Raw genomic sequence first — 18,241 nt, 5'->3', positions numbered from 1 at the left:
AAGCATTCGGGAAAAGTTACTCATAATTGTTATTCTGATCATTAGCCTGAGAGCCTGTATGTAGCCTGTAGTACATGGGCTACATGCTTTTGAATGCAGATTACTAGCTTTGTCAATCACGTAGGAAATACACTGTGTAAGGAATATTTTCCTTTTGTAGCTGCACAGATGTGACAGTCTTGCCCTTTGTTTATCTTTTGTTTCTTATACTATTTAAGGCTCTCTTAAGGTATAAGTTATTAGGCAATTATACACACACACACACACACACACACACACACACGAATAAATAAATGAGGCTGGCATGGTGGCTCACACCTGTAATCCCAGCACTTTGGGAGGCTGAGGCAGGCAGATCACTTGAGGCCAGGAGTTCAAGACCAGCCTGGACAACATGGCAAAACCCCATCTGTACTACAAATACAAAAATTAGCTGGGCATGATAGAGCGTACCTGTAATCCCAGCTACCCGGGAGGCTGAAGCACGAGAATCGCTTGAACCCAGGAGGTAGAGGTTCCAGTGAGCCAAGATCACACCACTGCACTCGAGCCTGGATGTAAGTGAAACTCCATCTTAAAGAAAAAACAACCACAACAAAAACAAAGAAACAAACCCCAAATAAATTAGTAAAATACATGTAAATATACAATAAAATGTTATATATTTATAGTAAATATATACAACTGCTATCATACTTACATTAGAATATGATATTTTATGAAGCATATCCATTGTTTTTTGATCTCATCAAACATACTACAGAAATTATAGGTTGATTAGTATCTTTCTTTGGGCACAAAAGTGGTAAACAATGTGGCACTGGGGCCTTGAAAATGTTACCCCAAAGTACTTTGAACTGCAGGAGATTGGGAGGGCCTCAGAAGTAAGAAGGTCACTGTGACCTTACCCTGCCTTTCTGTGTGAAGCATGGTCATAAAAGAATTCTCCAACCTACCTTGCTTGAAAGTAGGACATAAGGCCCTCCTCCCAGGGTGACCTGCCCCATACTCAGGGAGAAGGTATGCTACATAGAGGCCAAGAAGAATCTGAGCAAACGGGCCTTGCTGGGTTCCCTTCTCAGTTGATTACCAGTAGGTCAGATCTTTCTAACCATGTTTCTCCATAACTATCTACTTCCTTCATCAGACTTAGTGTACAAGTACAAATTTTCCTGGGTCTTCAGGTCTTCATTTCTGAAGGCTCCTGTGTCAAGTAAAACTTTGCTAAATAAATTTGTTGTGCTTTTTTCTTGCTAACTTGTCTTCTGTCATAGGACTGTTGGCCATGACTCTTGTGATGGGTGAGGAAAAGATGTTACCCTTTCTTCCTTATAGTGGTAAAGTGAGTAATTTGCATTCAGAAGCATGCCATATACCATGCTACATATGTGTGTGTGTATGTATATGTATATGTATATATATATTTGGTCACATTAAATCAAGAAAATTAAAAAGTAATTTAGTCTAAACTTTCTTAGAAATAAGTTGACTATTCATTTTTGGTGTCATGAACATTGCAGAAAACCTAGTTTACTAGTTAATGCGGTTAATACAATTATTTCTGAGATTCTCCCATGTCTAGAGGAGTGGCTTCCTCCTGAAAATTTGCCATTTTGTCATATGAGTGCTTTGATTCAGTCAATTATGAGAACTTTGTCTTTTGATAAAGCAATTTAAACATGGATTTGTTATATGGAAGGAAGAACTTTCTCTAAATTCTCTTCCTGAGGAAGTTGATCCTTTGAACATGGTATTATTTTTCCCTCAAAGGATTATTTCCTGAATAAGGAAATTTAGTTTTTCACAAAGAACCTCTAAATTTGTTGAAAACTGTTTTTTTTTTTTTTTTATTATACTTCAAGTTCTGGGATACATGTGCAGAACGTGCAGGTTTGTTACATAGGTATGCATGTGCCATGGTGGTTGGCTGCACCCGTCAACCTGTCATCTACATTAGGTAATTCTCCTAATGCTATCCCTCCGCTTGCCCCCACCCCCCGACAGGCCCCGGTGTGTGATGTTCCCCTCCCTGTGACCATATGTTCTTATTGTTCAACTCCCACTTATGAGTGAGAACATGTGGTGTTTGTTTTTCTGTTTCTGTGTTAGTTTGCTGAGAATGATGGTTTCCAGCTTCATGCATGTCCCTGCAAAGGACATGAACTCATCCTTTTTTATGGCTGCATGTTATTCCATGGTGTATATGTGCCACATTTTCTTGATCCAGTCTATCACTGCTGGGCATTTGGGTTGGTTCCAAGTCTTTGCTATTGTGAATAGTGCCACAATAAACATACGTGTGCATATGTCTTTATAGTAGAATGATTTATAATCCTTTGGGTATATACCCGGTAATGGGATTGCTGGGTCAAATGGTATTTCTAGTTCTAGATCTAGATCCTTGAGGAATCGCCACACTGTCTTCCACAATGGTTGAACTAATTTACACTCCCACCAACGGTGTAAAAGCATTCCTATTTCTCCGTATCTTCTCCAGCATCTGTTGCTTCCTGACTTTTTAATGATCGCCATTCTAACTGTCATGAGACGGTATGTCATTGTGGTTTTGATTTGTATTTCTCTAATGACGAGTGATGATGAGCTTTTTTTCATATGTTTGTTGGCCGCATAAATGTCTTCTTTTGGAAAGTGTCTGTTCATATCCTTTGCCTGCTTTTTGATGGAGTTGTTTGTTTTTTTCTTGTAAATTTGTTTAAGTTCCTTGTAGCCGTTTGTCAGATGGATGGCTTGCAAAAATTTTCTCCCATTCTATAGGTTGCCTGTTCACTCTGATGATAGTTTCTTTTGCTGTGCAGAAGCTCTTTAGTTTGATTAGATCCCATTTGTCAATTTTGGCTTTTGTTGCCATTGCTTTTGGTGTTTTAGTCATAAAGTCCTTGCCCATGCCTATGTTCTGAATGCTATTGCCTAGGTTTTCTTCTAGGATTTTTATGGTTTTAGGTCTTGTGTTTAAATCTTTAATCCATCTTGAGTTAATTTTTGTATAAGGTGTAAGGAAGGGGTCCAATTTCAGTTTTCTGCATATGACTAGCCAGTTTTCCCAACACCATTTATTAAATAGGGAATCCTTTCCCCATTTCTTGTTTTTGTCAGGTTTGTCAAAGATCAGATTGTTGTACATGTGTGGTGTTATTTCTGAGGCCTCTGTTCTGTTCCATTGGTCTATATATCTGTTTTGGTACCAGGACCAAGCTGTTTTGGTTACTGTAGCCTTGTAGTGTAGTTTGAAGCCAGGTAGTGTGATGTTTCCAGCTTTATTCTTTTTGCTTAGGATTGTCTTGGCTATATGGGCTCTTTTTTGGTTCCATATGAAATTTAAGGTAGTTTTTTCTAATTCTGTGATGAAAGTTAATAGTAGCTTGATGGGAATAGCATTGAATCTATAAATTACTTTGGGCAGTATGGCCATTTTCACGTTATTGATTCTTCCTATCCATGAGCATGGAATGTTTTTCCATTTGTTGGTGCCCTCTCTTATTTCCTTAAGCAGTGGTTTGTAGTTCTCCTTGAAGAGGTCTTTCACATCCCTTATAAGTTGTATTTCTAGGTATTTTATTCTCTTTGCAGCAGTTGTGAATGGGAGTTCACTCATGATTTGGCTGTCCATTTGTCTATTATTGGTGTATAGGAATGCTTGGGATTTTTGCACATTAATTTTGTATCCTGAGACTTTGCTGAAGTTGCTTATCAGCTTAAGGAATTTTTGGGCTGAGACGAGGGGGTTTTCTAAATATAAATCATGTCATTTGCAAACAGAGACAATTTGACTTTCTCTCTTCCTATTTGAATACCCTTTATTTCTTTCTCTTGCCTGATTGCCTGGCCAGAACTTCCAATACTATGTTGAATAGGAGCGGTGAGAGAGGACAACCTTGTCTTCTGCTACTTTCCAAAAGGAATGGTTCCAGCTTTTGCCCATTCAGCATGATATTGGCTGTGGGTTTGTCATAAATAGCTCTTATTATTTTGAGATACATTCCATCAATACCTAGTTTATTGAGCGTTTTTAGCATGAAGTGGTGTTGAATTTTATCAAAGGCTTTTCTGCATCTATTGAGATAATCATGTGGTTTTTGTCATTGGTTCTGTTTATGTGATGGATTATGTTTATCGATTTGCACGTGTTGAACCATCCTTGCATCCCAGGGATGAAGCCGACTTTATCCTGGTGGATTAATGTGCTGCTGGATTCAGTTTGCCATAATTTTATTGAGGATTTTTGCATTGATGTTCATCAAGGATATTGGCCTGAAATTTTCTTTTTTGTGTGTGTGTCTCTGCCAGGTTTCGGTATCAAGATAATCCTGGCCTCATAAAATGAGTTAGGGAGGATTCTTCCTTTTTCTACTGTTTGGAATAGTTTTAGAAGGAATGGTACCAGCTCCTGTTTGTATCTCTGGTAGAATTTGGCTATGAATCTGTCTGGTCCTGGGCTTTTTTTGGTTGGTAGGCTATTAATTATCGCCTCAATTTTAGAACTTGCTGTTGGTCTATTCAGGGATTCGACTTCTTCCTGGTTTAGTCTTGGGACAGTGTATGTGTCCAGCAATTTATCCATTTCTTCTAGATTGTCTAGTTTATTTGCATAGAGGTGTTTATAGTACTCTCTGATGGTAGTTTGTATTTCTGTGAGATCAGTGTTGATATCCCCTTTATCATTTTTTATCGTGCCTATTTGATTCTTCTCTCTTTTCTTCTTTATTAGTCTAGCTAGTGGTCTATCTATTTTGTTAATCTTTTCCAAAAACCAGCTCCTGGATTCATTGATTTTTTGAATTTTTTTTGTGTGTCTCTATCTCCTTCAGTTCTGCTCTGATCTTAGTTATTTCTTGTCTTCCGCTAGCTTTTGAATTTGTTTGCTCTTGCTTCTCTAGTTCTTTTAATTGTGATGTTAGGGTGCCAATTTTAGATCTTTCTCACTTTCTCCTATGGGCATTTAGTGCTATAGATTTTCCTGTAAACACTGCTTTAGCTGTGTCCCAGAGATTCCAGTGTGTTGTGTCTTTGTTCTCATTGGTTTCAAAGAACTCATTATTTCTGCCTTAATTTCATTATTTACCCAGTAGTCATTCAGGAGCAATTTGTTCAGTTTCCATGTAGTTTTGCAGTTTTGAGTGTGTTTCTAAATCCTCAGTTCTAATTTGATTGCCCTGTGGTCTGAGAGACTGTTATGATTTCTGTTCTTTTACATTTGCTGAGGAGTGTTTTACTTCCAATTATGTGTTCAATTTTAGAATAAGTGCGATGTAGTGCTGAGAAGAATGTATATTCTGTTGATTTGGGGTGGAGAGTTCTGTAGATGTCTATTAGGTCTGCTTGGTCCAGAGCTGAGTTCAAGTACTGAATATCCTTGTTAATTTTCTGTCTCGTTGATCTGTTTAATATTGACAGTGGGGTGTTAAAGTCTCCCACCATTATTGTGTGGGAGTCTAAGTCTCTTTGTAGGTCTCTAAGAACTTGCTTTATGAATCTGGGTGGTGCTTCTGTATTGGGTGCATATATATTTAGGATAGTTAGTCCTTCTTGTTAAATTGATCCCTTTACCATTATGTAATGCCCTTCTTTGTCTTTTTTTATGTTTGTTGGTTTAAAGTCTGTTTTACCAGAGTCTAGGATTGCAATCCCTGCTTTTCTTTTTGCTTTCCATTTGCTTGGTAAATCTTCCTCCATCCCTTTATTTTGAGCCTATGTATATCTATGCATGTGAGATGGGTCTTCTGAATACAGCACATGATGGGTCTTGACTCTTTATCCAATTTGCCAGTCTGTATCTTTTAATTGGGGCATTTAGACTGTTTACGTTTAAGGTTAATATTGTTATGTGTGAATTTGGTCCTGTCATTATGATGCTAGCTGGTTATTTTGCCCATAAGCTGATGCAGTTACTTCATAGTGTCAATGGTCTTTACATTTTGGTATGTTTTTGTAGTGGCTGGTACCGGTTTTTCTTTTCCATATTTAGTGCTTCCTTTAGGAGCTCTTGTAAGGCAGGCCTGGTGATGACAAAATCCCTCAGCATTTGCTTGTCTGTAAAGGATTTTATTTCTCCTTCACTTATGAAATTTAGTTTGGCTGGATATGAAATTGTGGGTTGAAAATTCTTTTCTTTAAGATTGTTGAATGTTGGCCCTTATTCTCTTTCTGGCCTGTAGTTTTTCTGCAGAGAGATCTGCTGTTAGTCTGGTGGGCTTCCCTTTGTGGGTAACCCAACGTTTCTCTCTGGCTGCCCTTAACATTTTTTCCTTCATTTCAACCTTTGTGAATCTGACGATTATGTGTCTTGGGGTTGCTCTTCTCAAGGAGTATCTTTGTGGTGTTCTCTGCATTTCCTGAATTTGAATGTTGGCCTGTCTTGCTAGGTTGGGGAAGTTCTCCTGGATAATATCCTGAAGTGTGTTTTCCAACTTGGTTCCATTCTGCCATCACTTTCAGGTACACCAATCAAATGTAGGTTTGGTCTCTTCACATAGTCCTATATTTCTTGGAGGCTTTTTTCGTTCCTTTTCACTCTTTTTTCTCTAATCTTGCCTTCACGCTTTATTTCATTAAGTTGATCTTCAATGTCTGACATCCTTTCTTCTGCTTAATTCATTCAGCTATTGATACTTGTGTATGCTGCATGAAGTTCTTGTGCTGTGTTTTTCAGCTCCATCAGGTCAGTTATGTTCTTCTCGAGACTGGTTATTCTAGTTAGCAGTTCCTGTAACATTTTGCCAAGGTTCTTAGCTTCCTTGCATTGGGTTAGAAGATGCTCCTTTAGCTTGGAGGAGTTTGTTATTACCCTCCTTCTGAAGCCTACTTGAGTCAATTCATCAATCTCATTATCCGTCCAGTTTTGTTCCCTTGCTAGCGAGGAGTTATGATCCTTTGGAGGAGAAGAAGCATTCTGGTTTTTGGAATTTTCAGCCCTTTTGCACTGTTTTTTCCTAATCTTTGTGGATTTGTGTACCTTTGGTCTTTGATGTTGGTGACCTTTGGGTGGGGTTTTTGCGTGGTCGTCCTTTTTGCTGATGTTGATACTATTGCTTTCTGTGTGTTGGTTTTCCTTCTAACAGTCAGGCCTCTCTTCTGCAGGTCTGCTGGAGTTTGCTGGAGGTCCACTCCAGCCCCTGTTTGCCTTGGTATCCATCCCCAGCGGAGGCTGCAGAACAGCAAAGATTGCTATCTGTTCCTTCCTCTGGGAAGCTTCCTCTCAGAGGGGAATGCGCCAGATGCCAGCTGGAGCTCTCCTGTATGTGATGTCTGTCGACCCCTGCTGGGAGGTGTCTCCCAGTCAGGAGGCAGGGGTGTCAGGGACCCACTTGAGGAGGCAGTCTGTTCCTCAGTAGAGCTTGAGCACTGTGTTGGGAGATCCATGGAGCTGGCAGGCAGGAACGTTTAAGTCTGTTGAAGCTGTGCCCACAGCCACCCCTTCCCCCAGGTGCTCTGTTCCAGGGAGATGGGAGTTTTATCCAAAAGCCCCTGACTGGGGCTGCTGCATTTCTTTCACAGATGCCCTGTCCAGAAAGGAGGAATGTAGAGAGGCAGTCCGGCTATGGGGGCTTTCCCAAGCTGTGGTGGGCTCCGCCCAGTTCGAACTTCATGGTGGCTTACTGTGAGGGGCAAATCACCTACTCACGACTCAGTAATGGCGGATGCCCCTTCCCCACCAAGCTCGAGCATCCCAGGTTGACTTCAGATTGCTGTGCTGGCAGTGAGAATTTCCAGCCAGTGGATCTTAGCTTGTTGTGCTCCTTGGAGGTGGGATCTGCTGAGCAAGACTGCTCGGCTCCCTGGCTTTAGCCCCTTTACAGGTGAATGAATGGTTCTGTCTCACTGGCATTCCAGGCACCACTGGGGTATGAAAAAAAACTGCAGCTAGCTCGGTGTCTGCCCAAATGGCCACTCAGCTTTGTGCTTGAAATCCCGGGTCCTGGTGGTGTAGGCACTGGAGGAAATCTGGTCTGTGGGTTGCGAAGACAGTGGGAAAAGCATAGTATCTGGGCTGGATAGCTCCATCCCTCATGGCACAGTGCCTCACAGCTTCCCTTGGCTAGGCGAGGGAGTTCCCCGACCCCTTGCACTTCCTGGGTGACGGAACACCCACCCTGCTTCGGCTCCCTCTGTGGGACGCACCCGCTGTCTAACCAGTCCCAGTGAGATAAGCCGGGTACCTCAGTTGGAAATGCAGAAATCACCCCCCTTCTGCATTGGTCTCGCTGGGAGCTGCAGACCGGAGCTGTTCCTATTCGACCATCTTGCCCGGGAAAATCTGAAAACTGTTTTTAATAATCTGTTTCATTTCCTGTGTCAAATATCAGTGTAGAAACATATTTTTTGAGTATCATAGTTAATCCATGGGCCATGAAATACAATACATCAAGTGCTGAGTCAGCAAGAGGTGTTCTCACTCACTGGCAGAGGTGTGTTTTTACTTGTTTGAATAAACTTTTGAAAAGTAACAAATCATATAAGAATTTTAAAACTAAAAAATGGAAAGTTATTTTTTTTTGAGACGGAGTCTCACTGTGTTATCCAGGCTGGAGTGCAGTGGCACCATCTCAGCTCACTGCAACTTCTGCCTCTCAGGTTCAAGTGATTCTCCTGCCTCAGCTTCCTGGGTAGCTGGGACCACAGGCATGCACCACCATGCTGGGCCAGTTTTTGTATTTGTAGTAGAGACAGGCTTTCACCATGTTGGCCAGGCTGATCTCGAACTCCCGGCCTCAAACGATCCACCTGCCTCAGCCTCCCAAAGTGTTGGGATTATAGGCATGAGCCATCTTGGCACACCGAAAGTTTGTTAATGACATTCTATATGAGCTTGCACTTTACATTACAATCTGGAATTTTTCTTGAGCATGTCTATTATTTTTATGTAAACCATCAAACAGACCTCCTTACAGCAATTACAAGCTGGTTAGCATTTTTCTTTGGGCACAAAAGTGGAAGCTGTTGCTCTGTGGGCCCAGATGAAGAACAGGGTCTGAGGCTTGGACAGGAAAGTGCAAGTTGTACCTAGACAATGCTTTATGATGTGTCTTGCTTCAAGCTGAAACTTAGAAAGCCTTAGAAATGTGAGCTTCTTAGTCCTCATGGCTTCCTATTATTCTACCAGCTTTTTATTTTGAAAAATGTTGAACCTATAAAAGAATTGAAATGATTATAGAATCCTGCTATGCTTTACTAGATTCAATAATTGTTTTAGCATTTTGCCACTTTGTGTTCCCCCTACCCCCACCAGGCACACACACACACATCCATGTCCCACACTCTGGATTTGTGTGGATTTTCCCTGCATGATAAGATTCAGGCTAAACATTTTTGGCAAGACTGCAACACAGCAGAGATTGAAAAGCATTTAGAGTAGAAAGGAATGTGGACAATTGCCCTCTCCTGTGTAAGTGAAGAACTTGGGCAGAGTCCTTCCTCAGATCAGGGGACAGGGTAACAGTTGCACATTTGGGGAGGGACATAGAGTGACTTAAGGAGCTAGTGGGTGTGCAGGGTGATATAGAAAGATGGTGGCTTCTGCCAAGTTGCGCATTTAAGTATTTAAATATTCTCGAGGCTAATACACTTATGTATCATTGGTTTGCAAAACTCTCCCCTGCTGTCTACATTTCCAAGGCAAAATCTATGATGATGATGTTCCTTTCATATCTGCTCACAATTCCTTTCAAAAATTTGTTGACCTTCCAAAAGTTTGTTTTTCACGTCAGTGATATTTTTTATCATCATTTATATCAGGTTTGACTTAAATAAAAAGGTTTGTGGTTTAGGGTAAGGACAGGGAGGGAATCACTATATGATTTGCCCCATGTCTTGTACTTATTAAAGTCAGCCCCAAACTTGTTTTTATTTTTCATTTGAAAACCATGATTCTCTGTGGTGAAAGGGGCAGAGGAATACTTAGGAGGGAAAATGTTGAGAAGGAGTCCCCAAATTGGCATCCGAAGAAACCATGATGGAAATCCTGCAAGAGGAGATGAAGCAACTAGAAGGATGAGGTCAAATGCTTGAAGTCCTGGAGTTTCCAGGAAAGGCTGTAAACAATAGATTGTTTGCCTTAAAATATGACTAAAAAAAGTAAGTGACCAAAAAAAAAAATGGTAAATTCAGAACACTTCCTAGAATTATCTAATAGTTATTAATTTTTTAAGTAAATATTTTAAAATAAATAAATGTTTATTTATTTATTTTTCTGTGTCCTGGGGCACATTACCTCTGTGGCAAAGATGTCAGAAAACTGATTTTAAAAAATACTGGCCAAGACTTGTAAACAACAATGGCAAACAGCTATCCAGAAGTCCTGGAAGAATGGGGGTTCTGGGGCCCACCCAGGCTCTAGCTGGAGTCCCCAAGCCAGATGATGGAAAGCAGTGGTAGCTATCGGGCTTTTTCCCTCTAGGTGGTTCTACAGGCCTTAGAATCTCTCTCTGACAGGTAGTGGAGGCTGCAGAACAGGACAGCAACACAATAGTGAACTCCGGGCAAAGACTGAGTTTCCTAACTTTCTGCTCTTGTCAGTGGCTTCTTGAAGGTCAGGGCTGAGTTCACAGAAAAAGTGGCACAATGGCAGTAAAATAATTATTGCTATAATTTCCATTCCTATCTTTCTTTACCTTCCATTGGCAGGTGGCTCATGCTTAAGTGCTCAAAAAGTTCAGCCCCAAGATGCCCGGGCAGCTGTTGGCATGTGAAATGAGCTATGCCCCTCGGAACACCATCCTTATCAGTAGCTGTGCTAAAGCAACATCTGCCCCCACAAAAAGTCAAGGGCAAAGGTCATCTGGCATTCCAAGGGAACTCTCCGCAGCAGGGAGCCTTCTAATTGGCTGGTATTGATCGGTAAATTGTGTCCCTGCTGTGATTAATTCCAGCCCCCCCACAAACTCCCACAGCATGAGCGTGATAGGTCAAGGTTTGGGGCCTCTAAGCATCCTTTACAAATGGACCTCAGGTCCTTAAAGGTACCAGTGAAGGATTGCAGCTTGTTAACTCTCCCTGGCTGCTAGTGCTAACCCAGGAAGCCGGTTTCATTCAGTTTCCTTGCTATCGCTAATAGCAGCTTAATGGGATGCTAATGTGAGGAACAGACGTTATCTGATGGCTTGTGCGATTTATGATGGATTTATTGCCACTCTGTGTTCCCTTGGTGTTCAGTGCATCTTTTCCTCATCCATCCCTGTTATTGGCTTTAGCAAATGGTTTCATAATTAATTAATTTTTTTTTCCTGAAGGGGGTTAAATTATTTTTGCCCTGCTGCTTTTCCTCCATATTTAATTCCCAGTGGGCGACTCTTCTCTGTGTGCCTACCAAAGAGGGAATATACTAACTCACAGCTGTTCTCTCCATGGCCTCCTCTCTGCCTCGTCTTTCCTGCCAGCTAATGTCTACTCATCTTTCTAGAATAGTGGTTCTCAGGCTTCACTCTTCACTGGAGTTACCTGGGTGACTTTTTAAAATACTTAGACCTGGGCCCTATTCCCAGAGACTCAGATTTAATTGTTCTGGGGTGCTGCCTGAGTATTGGATGTTAGAAAAGCTACTTCTAACGTGCATAGTTGAGGACCACTGAAGTAAAATTCTAGACCATGCTGAATGCTACCTACCCCATGGTGCTTGCTTTTTCCATGTCTCCCAGTGGGCACGATCTCCCGTTCCTTGTAATACAAATAACACTCCATGCGCCCTTGGAATCCACGTAATACTTCACACATTTCCATTGGCAGCCACCTTACGGTTCGCCTATTTGTGAACTTGTCTCATTGCCACTATCAGACTGTGAGCTACTTTGGGCAGGGACAGTGTCCAAACCATCTTGGTGCCATTTCAGTGCCTTGTGCATAGCAGGAATCCAGTAAGTATTTATTGACCTGAGTTTTCTACCAATGACAATACTTCTTGGGAAGTGTGCTACCAGCCCCCAGTCCTGAATCCTATCAGGCAACAGGAATGGATTCTATTTTAGGGCCCCAAAGACAGATTTTTCCTGCCAGTGTGTCCCTGCTACCTTCTACCATCCCCTCTCACCAGGGTGACCACATGTCCTGGTTTGCTGGGGACAGTCACTGCTTATGCCTTTTGTCCACTGTTATTATGAATAGCACCTTCTTTCACTCTCAAAGGTGTCCCAGTTTGGATGACAAATTATAGGGTTCCTCTACTCACCCTCCTCCTCCAGGTCTCTTTCCTCAAGTCAGCCTAGAAAAGAAAGACTGCTTCAGAACCCATATCTTCTTTATGAACTAAGCTTAAATAAGCTTAGAAAGATCTGTACTAATACTACATGATTTTTTAATTCCGTGTATAAAAAATTATGAAAACTGGTAGAACTAATCTATATTGTTAGAAGTCAGGAAAGGAGTTTTCTTTAGAGGAAGAATGCCTGGAATGGGGCACGTGGGGCTGGTTCTGGGATGCTGTAGGGGTTCTGTTTCTTCATCTGAGTGTTGGTTTCACAGGTGTGTTCATTTTATGAAACTTCATCACACGTAACATTTATGCGCTTTTCTATATGTATGTTATACTTTCATAGTTTTTTTTAAAGAGGGCTAAATTATAATCAGTACAGAACTGCAAAAGTCAATGTTTATTCTTATTAATGAATATAACTGTTCTGATTGGCAAATTCATGTCAACACCAGCAAAGTGCTACAATGCACAGAACACCCAAGAAATCTTGTGTTTGTCTTCTTGGAGACATATATTATTACTGTTTTATTAAGAATGTTATTTTTTATTAGGAAAATGTATGTTGTCAGTTAAAAAATATAGTACAGTCTTGTTTATTATATAATTCTTCCAACAATTCTGTGAACTAGGTGAGTGTTTTCTCATATTACAGATGAGAAAGCTGTCACAGAGGTTTTGGAAATGGGCTGAGTTTATATGGACTGAACTTACCCAGAGTAGGTTGTAGAATTGCCAGGGTATTCAGCTGTCTCAATGACAGAATCAGGTTAAATATGTGGCTGATCTTATTGATTGGGCAGAAATCAACTAAGAGAGCTTAAAACAAAACAAAATTAAACTACGACTAGAAAATAAACAGTCAATTTTGTGGCTTTAAATAGAAAAGACCAGAATGTCAATAGCTGAATTGAGATTAGGACCAACAGTTTCTGAGTTTCCAGAAAGCATTATCAAAGTCTAGGCACCATGAGGGACTCAGTCCCAAATTGAGAGAATTTTCCAAGGGTTTGACATGAACCCTGCCTTGTTTGAGCCCAGTTCTCCAAGCCCAGAGCGGGGGTTCTCCAGGATGGAATCCTCTTAGAGACTCCTCGGAGACTGTCCCCATCTCCTTCCCATTCTAGCCCTCTCTGTATGACCAAGAGAGAATTGTTTTCCCTTTTAGGCGGAGCTAACATGGGCAAATGAAACAAATTAGTTTTCATTACTGCAGATAATACATAAATCTTGTGGTGAAATAAATCATATAATATGTAATAATGGACTGAAAAAATACAGCTCAAAACAGACAAAGCTGGGTAAAAACAGAAACCATCAAAAGTAGAGAAAGTCAGAGAACTATCCAGTCAAGCAATAAAGCAACAACATCTGAGAGGCCTCATGTACTGTCCTGAAGTGACTTTCAGCTACTCACGCTGTGTTAACTGTTGATGAAATGTCATTGAGCTTAAAATAAAATAAGTTTGTAGTCCTAGATAACACTCTGCAAGAGCAAATAATATTAGGCCACTATACACCGATATATAAAGAAATAACTCATAGCAATGTACCAATATGTCAAGATTTTTCACAGGAGGGAGTATGAAAACTAGCTGGATGGTGTCAGGCTCGTTTAAAAGCTCATTTGCTCCCCTTAGTCACTGTCCTTTCACCTTTACATGGCATCTCTCCTGGTTCTTGTCGAAGTGGTTGTCAGAGCACCAGCTCAATAGTGCTGGTCCGTCAGCAGGGATGTGTTAAATGTAAAGATGGCAGAGTTCCCCACGGAAAGCTACTGCAGACTCTGGAGCCAGCTGAAGTCATGGGGCGTCAAGTGACAATGAGACTATGTCATCAAATGACATGTATCCCTGAGGTGCCCAATGAACTTTACACAGTTTTTTTTTTTTTTCCTATTGTGTTATTGTGACATCTTGCTAAAAAAAAGAGAAGAAAGAGGACAGACATTTCTATCCCACAGAAAGGAAAGCTTGGACTCAAGGAAGTTGCCCAAATTGCTCTAGATGACTTTATTTTTTGGGATTTCCTGGTTTCCATAAACAGCCACCCATCTGCCTACCCTCCTTCTCCCACTCACTTCTGACCACAACCGCACCCTGCTCTGTGTTAGGGGGAGCGGATTTGATGTCTTGGAGGCGAGGGGTGTGTCTGAGGTGAGTGGGCATGTCCATACCTCCCTATTTTGTTAAATGATTGCAACAGAGATCACCCACATACTCCCAGCCTGGTTCAGTGCAATACATGTCTAGTTCATTAGATGCAGCCTGTTCAGGCCTCTTCTACCTGCTGAGACTTCACACCCCTAAAATCCAGTTAACACCTCTGAGTCACAGGAGGCTGCCCTATCAGAAGACTACACACTTTCCAGCTTCCCAGCTTGGGAGTCACAAGGCCTGAGTTCAGATTTCAGCTCTGCCACTTACTGAGGTGAATACTTGTATCCATCTTAATGTCAGGTGGTCATGTTGAGTAACCTCTGATTTCTTATCTAAAGGGTTTTTTTTTTTTAGGAAAATTGAATGGAAAAACTATCTTAAATTGCTTAGTACAGGAGTTATTAATGTATAGTCTGCCTGCTGCCTGTTTATGGAAATAAAGTTTTATTGGAACACAGCTGTGCCCATTCATCTAAGGCTAGCATTTATGTTTATTGTTGACAGCTGCTTTTTCGCTACAATGTCAGAGATGAGTGGTTGTCCCACATAGTAGGTCTGCACTATGTATGAGTTGCTTACTCCTTTTCTTCTTTCTGTTTGTCCTTACTCTAAACTGTATGCTCCTAATTAGTTGCTCTCTAATTATCCAACCCCTCCCCAGAAACAGACTGACTATACTTTCTTTTAACAGTAATTTGCTGGAGAGTTTCAATTTCACTTTGGGCACTGCTACGTCTTAGTGACAATAAGTAATTCATCTGGGGTGGATGGGGGTGATAGGGTGGGGGTGGGGGTGGGAAGAGGTGAATAGGAAGCACTGTAGCTTCGTACTTTGTGAGTGGACTCAGTGAGGGACAACCACAGACACAGACCCTAGTTCAATGTCATATCTCTATGTTTCATCAAACAACTGCAGGATTTTGTTTATTTATTGTTAGCAGGAGTACATGGTGTAAGGGCAAGTTGAAACATTTTTTCCCCTAATTTCAGTATTGTTAAAAAAAGCATATTCTCCAAGGTATTGTGAGATCGATGTAGTGAAAAGAGGCCTGGTAAGAGAAGTCAGAAAATCTAGGTTCAAGTCTGGGTTTATCTTAGCTTTATTATGTTGGTCAAGCCACTTCTGAGTGTCAGTTTCTTCAGAACTAAGACTGAGGGTAATAATGTGACTTGATTCCTAGCATGATTCTGAAGCATAAAAGATAATGCAGGTGGAAAACTTTGTAAACTATGAGGGCATCTATAAAATGTGACACATATGTATATAACAGGGTCTGTTTCAGAGGATTTCATTATTTTCTTTTTATTTATATTTTTATATTTACATCAAACACAGTTTCAGTTTTTACAATAGGTTCTGATATCTGATGAGGCTGATCCCTAAGAATATTTGTATTTTGCTAGTTTTCCTGTTTATAGTTTTGAATGTTTTTAATAAGATAAGCACTAAGCTTAGCAATTCGTCAATGTTCATTCTAATGACCTTTAAGAAACGCCCCGTTGGATCTTTAGACAGAATTATTTTAGTAAGTTTGAGGAGCCTTGGTATCTTTATGTTGAATTTTTCCATCTAATAAAAATGTAACTCTTCCTCTTAATTATTAAAAATATACCCCCCAATCAAGGTTTTAAAACTTTTAATACATTTCTTATTGAGTTTATAAGTATTTTATATTTGTTGCTATTTGAATAGCTTTTCTTTTGCTTTATATTATCTATCTGGTTATTGCCAGTATATAGAAATACTGTTGCTTTTTAGGTATGTATCTTATTCCAAGCCACTTTATGACTCCTTTTTAAAATTAAGAAAACTTTTAGTTAATTCTTTTGATTTTTTCAGATTTATACTTGTGTGATTTTCATGTACTTTAGTACCTTAGTTCACAAAAATTTATTCCTTTTGTGTTTATAACTTACTGCATTAACCAGAGAATCTAAAGTGATAATGATCCTAGCTGATAGTCCCAGCTGCTCGGGAGGCTGAGGCACGAGAATCGCTTGAGCCTGGAAGACAGAGGTTGCAGTGAGCCAAGATTGTGCCACTGCACTCCAGCCTGGGCGACAGAGTGAGACTCTGTCTCAAAAAAACCCCAAAAAACAAACAAACAAAAACCAAAAACAGTGATAATCATACTAAAGGACATTCTTTGTGTTTGTTTCTGATTTTCAATGTTTACCAATTAATTATAATCTTTATTTACTTTAAGCCAAGAGCATCTTTATCACATTGAAGGAGCATCCTTCTATTCCTATTGAAATGTTTACTCTATAATTAGGAAAAGGTGTTGATTTTATCAGATGTGGTATCTATGAAATTATACCATTGGCTAATTATTGTTGAATTAGTGAATACTCAGTGGATTATTTTCTCCTTGGAAATCAATCTCTGTGGTCAGCTGACTGGCTCTGCTAACAGTTACAGATGTGTAAACGGTGCCTTTACCAGTTCAAACATTTCAGGACCAAACTTTTTGCACAAGAAAGTGGTCCAGTGCCAGAAGCAAGGGTTGCAGGAGTAGGAATCCCCCCGAGTTTCTCTCCTTGGACACATTGTCCAAAGTTGGCCGCTTTGAACAATCCTTTAAGGTAAGGACAATGGACATGGCAGTTGTTAACACTATGAAGAAAAGACAGTAGAGGAAGGAGCATGGAATATGGGAACAAAAATCAGCTGGCTGCTCAAGAAATGTGAAATTAGAAAGTAGAGAAAGGTGGTGTCTTTGTATGTGCTCCTCCCCTCCCCTCAGCCAGGCCTAACAACACCTCAGCCGCACCCCTCCAACCCACTGACTCCCCCTCGGAGCCAGCTCATGCCTTTGGGCTTAAGACTGGGAGTGGAATTTCAATGCCATGGAACTCGCATTTTAAAATGCCACGCTCAAAAATATCGCCTGAAATGTAGGCAAATGAACTGCTAACATCAGTGTCTATACCGGGCTCTTGCTGGCACTCTGGCCGCGTGTATGACCTTTCAACACGGTATTTTAAAAAATGAGCAGCACTTTCCTCTTCCCCTGGCAGCTCAGAACAGCCCTGTTTCCTTTCCTATAAACAAGTCATATCTCTGGGAATTTCTAAAGCTGAATATTGTCTGCTAAGAAGACATGACTCACGCCATTTCCTGGCAGTTCTCGCAAACTCAAGAACACCTCTTGAGGAAAGAATCCCAGACAAGAGTGGCCACAGAGAGCCTCGGATGCCTTCATTTCAAACACAGGAAGCTGAGAGACAAAGGAAAACACTAGCAATCGTCCCTGGCCTCGGCATTCCCCTCTTCTGGACTGAGTTCCTATTGTGGCTGTCAGAGCAGCCAGGGGACGCCCACTGGGAAACTCGTCTGGGCCGGTCTTCAGGCCTTTAGTCACTCACCCACCCCCTCCATTTGGAAACTCACCTAGCTCAGCTTCCTCCTAATTCTCGGGGTAGAGGTTCTCTGAGGCGGGATTCCCCAAGGAAATTACCAGGAGTTCACGCACACTGGAGCCGTGGGGCTTGCTAGCTGCTTTTAGCAAAAACTCTGTGGCCAAAAAAAATCTCCTTTCTGCACATTCTCTTCCCAGCATGTCCTCTCCTCCTCCATCCGCTGGCCTTGTCTCTCTAAGTCCCCTCTTCAGTGCCATGTCATTTTCCTCGTATTTGCTAAATAGTCTAGAAACAAAAGAAAAAGTGTTTTACTTGGCTTCTCCCAGCTCAGCCATATAAAAACCTCTGTGTGTATGTGTGTGCCTCTGTGTGTTTATGTGATGTGTATGTCTCTATGTGTTTGTGTGTCAAGCATATGGGAACAATAACGAAAGGGGGTTGATTGAAGAGATTGGATGAGAAAAGTTGGAAAAGTTCTGGGTAATCAAGATGTTGCTTCAGTTATACCTACTTCTTGCCTTCA

General features: G+C 41.0%; 1 long non-coding RNA gene across 1 annotated transcript; it reads right to left on the bottom strand.

The window, feature by feature from the left end:
• Nucleotides 1-459: 459 nt before the first annotated feature.
• Nucleotides 460-17,909, bottom strand: LOC129031991 (uncharacterized). Its single transcript, XR_008501167.2, has 3 exons — nucleotides 17,750-17,909; nucleotides 12,176-12,208; nucleotides 460-573 (listed from the first exon to the last, which is right to left on the bottom strand). It is a non-coding gene; the product is annotated as an uncharacterized LOC129031991 (long non-coding RNA).
• Between the last annotated feature and the right edge of the window lie 332 nt (nucleotides 17,910-18,241).

Source organism: Pongo pygmaeus, chromosome 11 (assembly GCF_028885625.2).
Source record: "Pongo pygmaeus isolate AG05252 chromosome 11, NHGRI_mPonPyg2-v2.0_pri, whole genome shotgun sequence".
NCBI classification, from domain to species: Eukaryota; Metazoa; Chordata; class Mammalia; order Primates; family Hominidae; genus Pongo; species Pongo pygmaeus.
The sequence above is the reverse complement of the archived record's forward strand: the minus strand, read 5'-3'. Positions and strand labels throughout refer to the sequence as shown.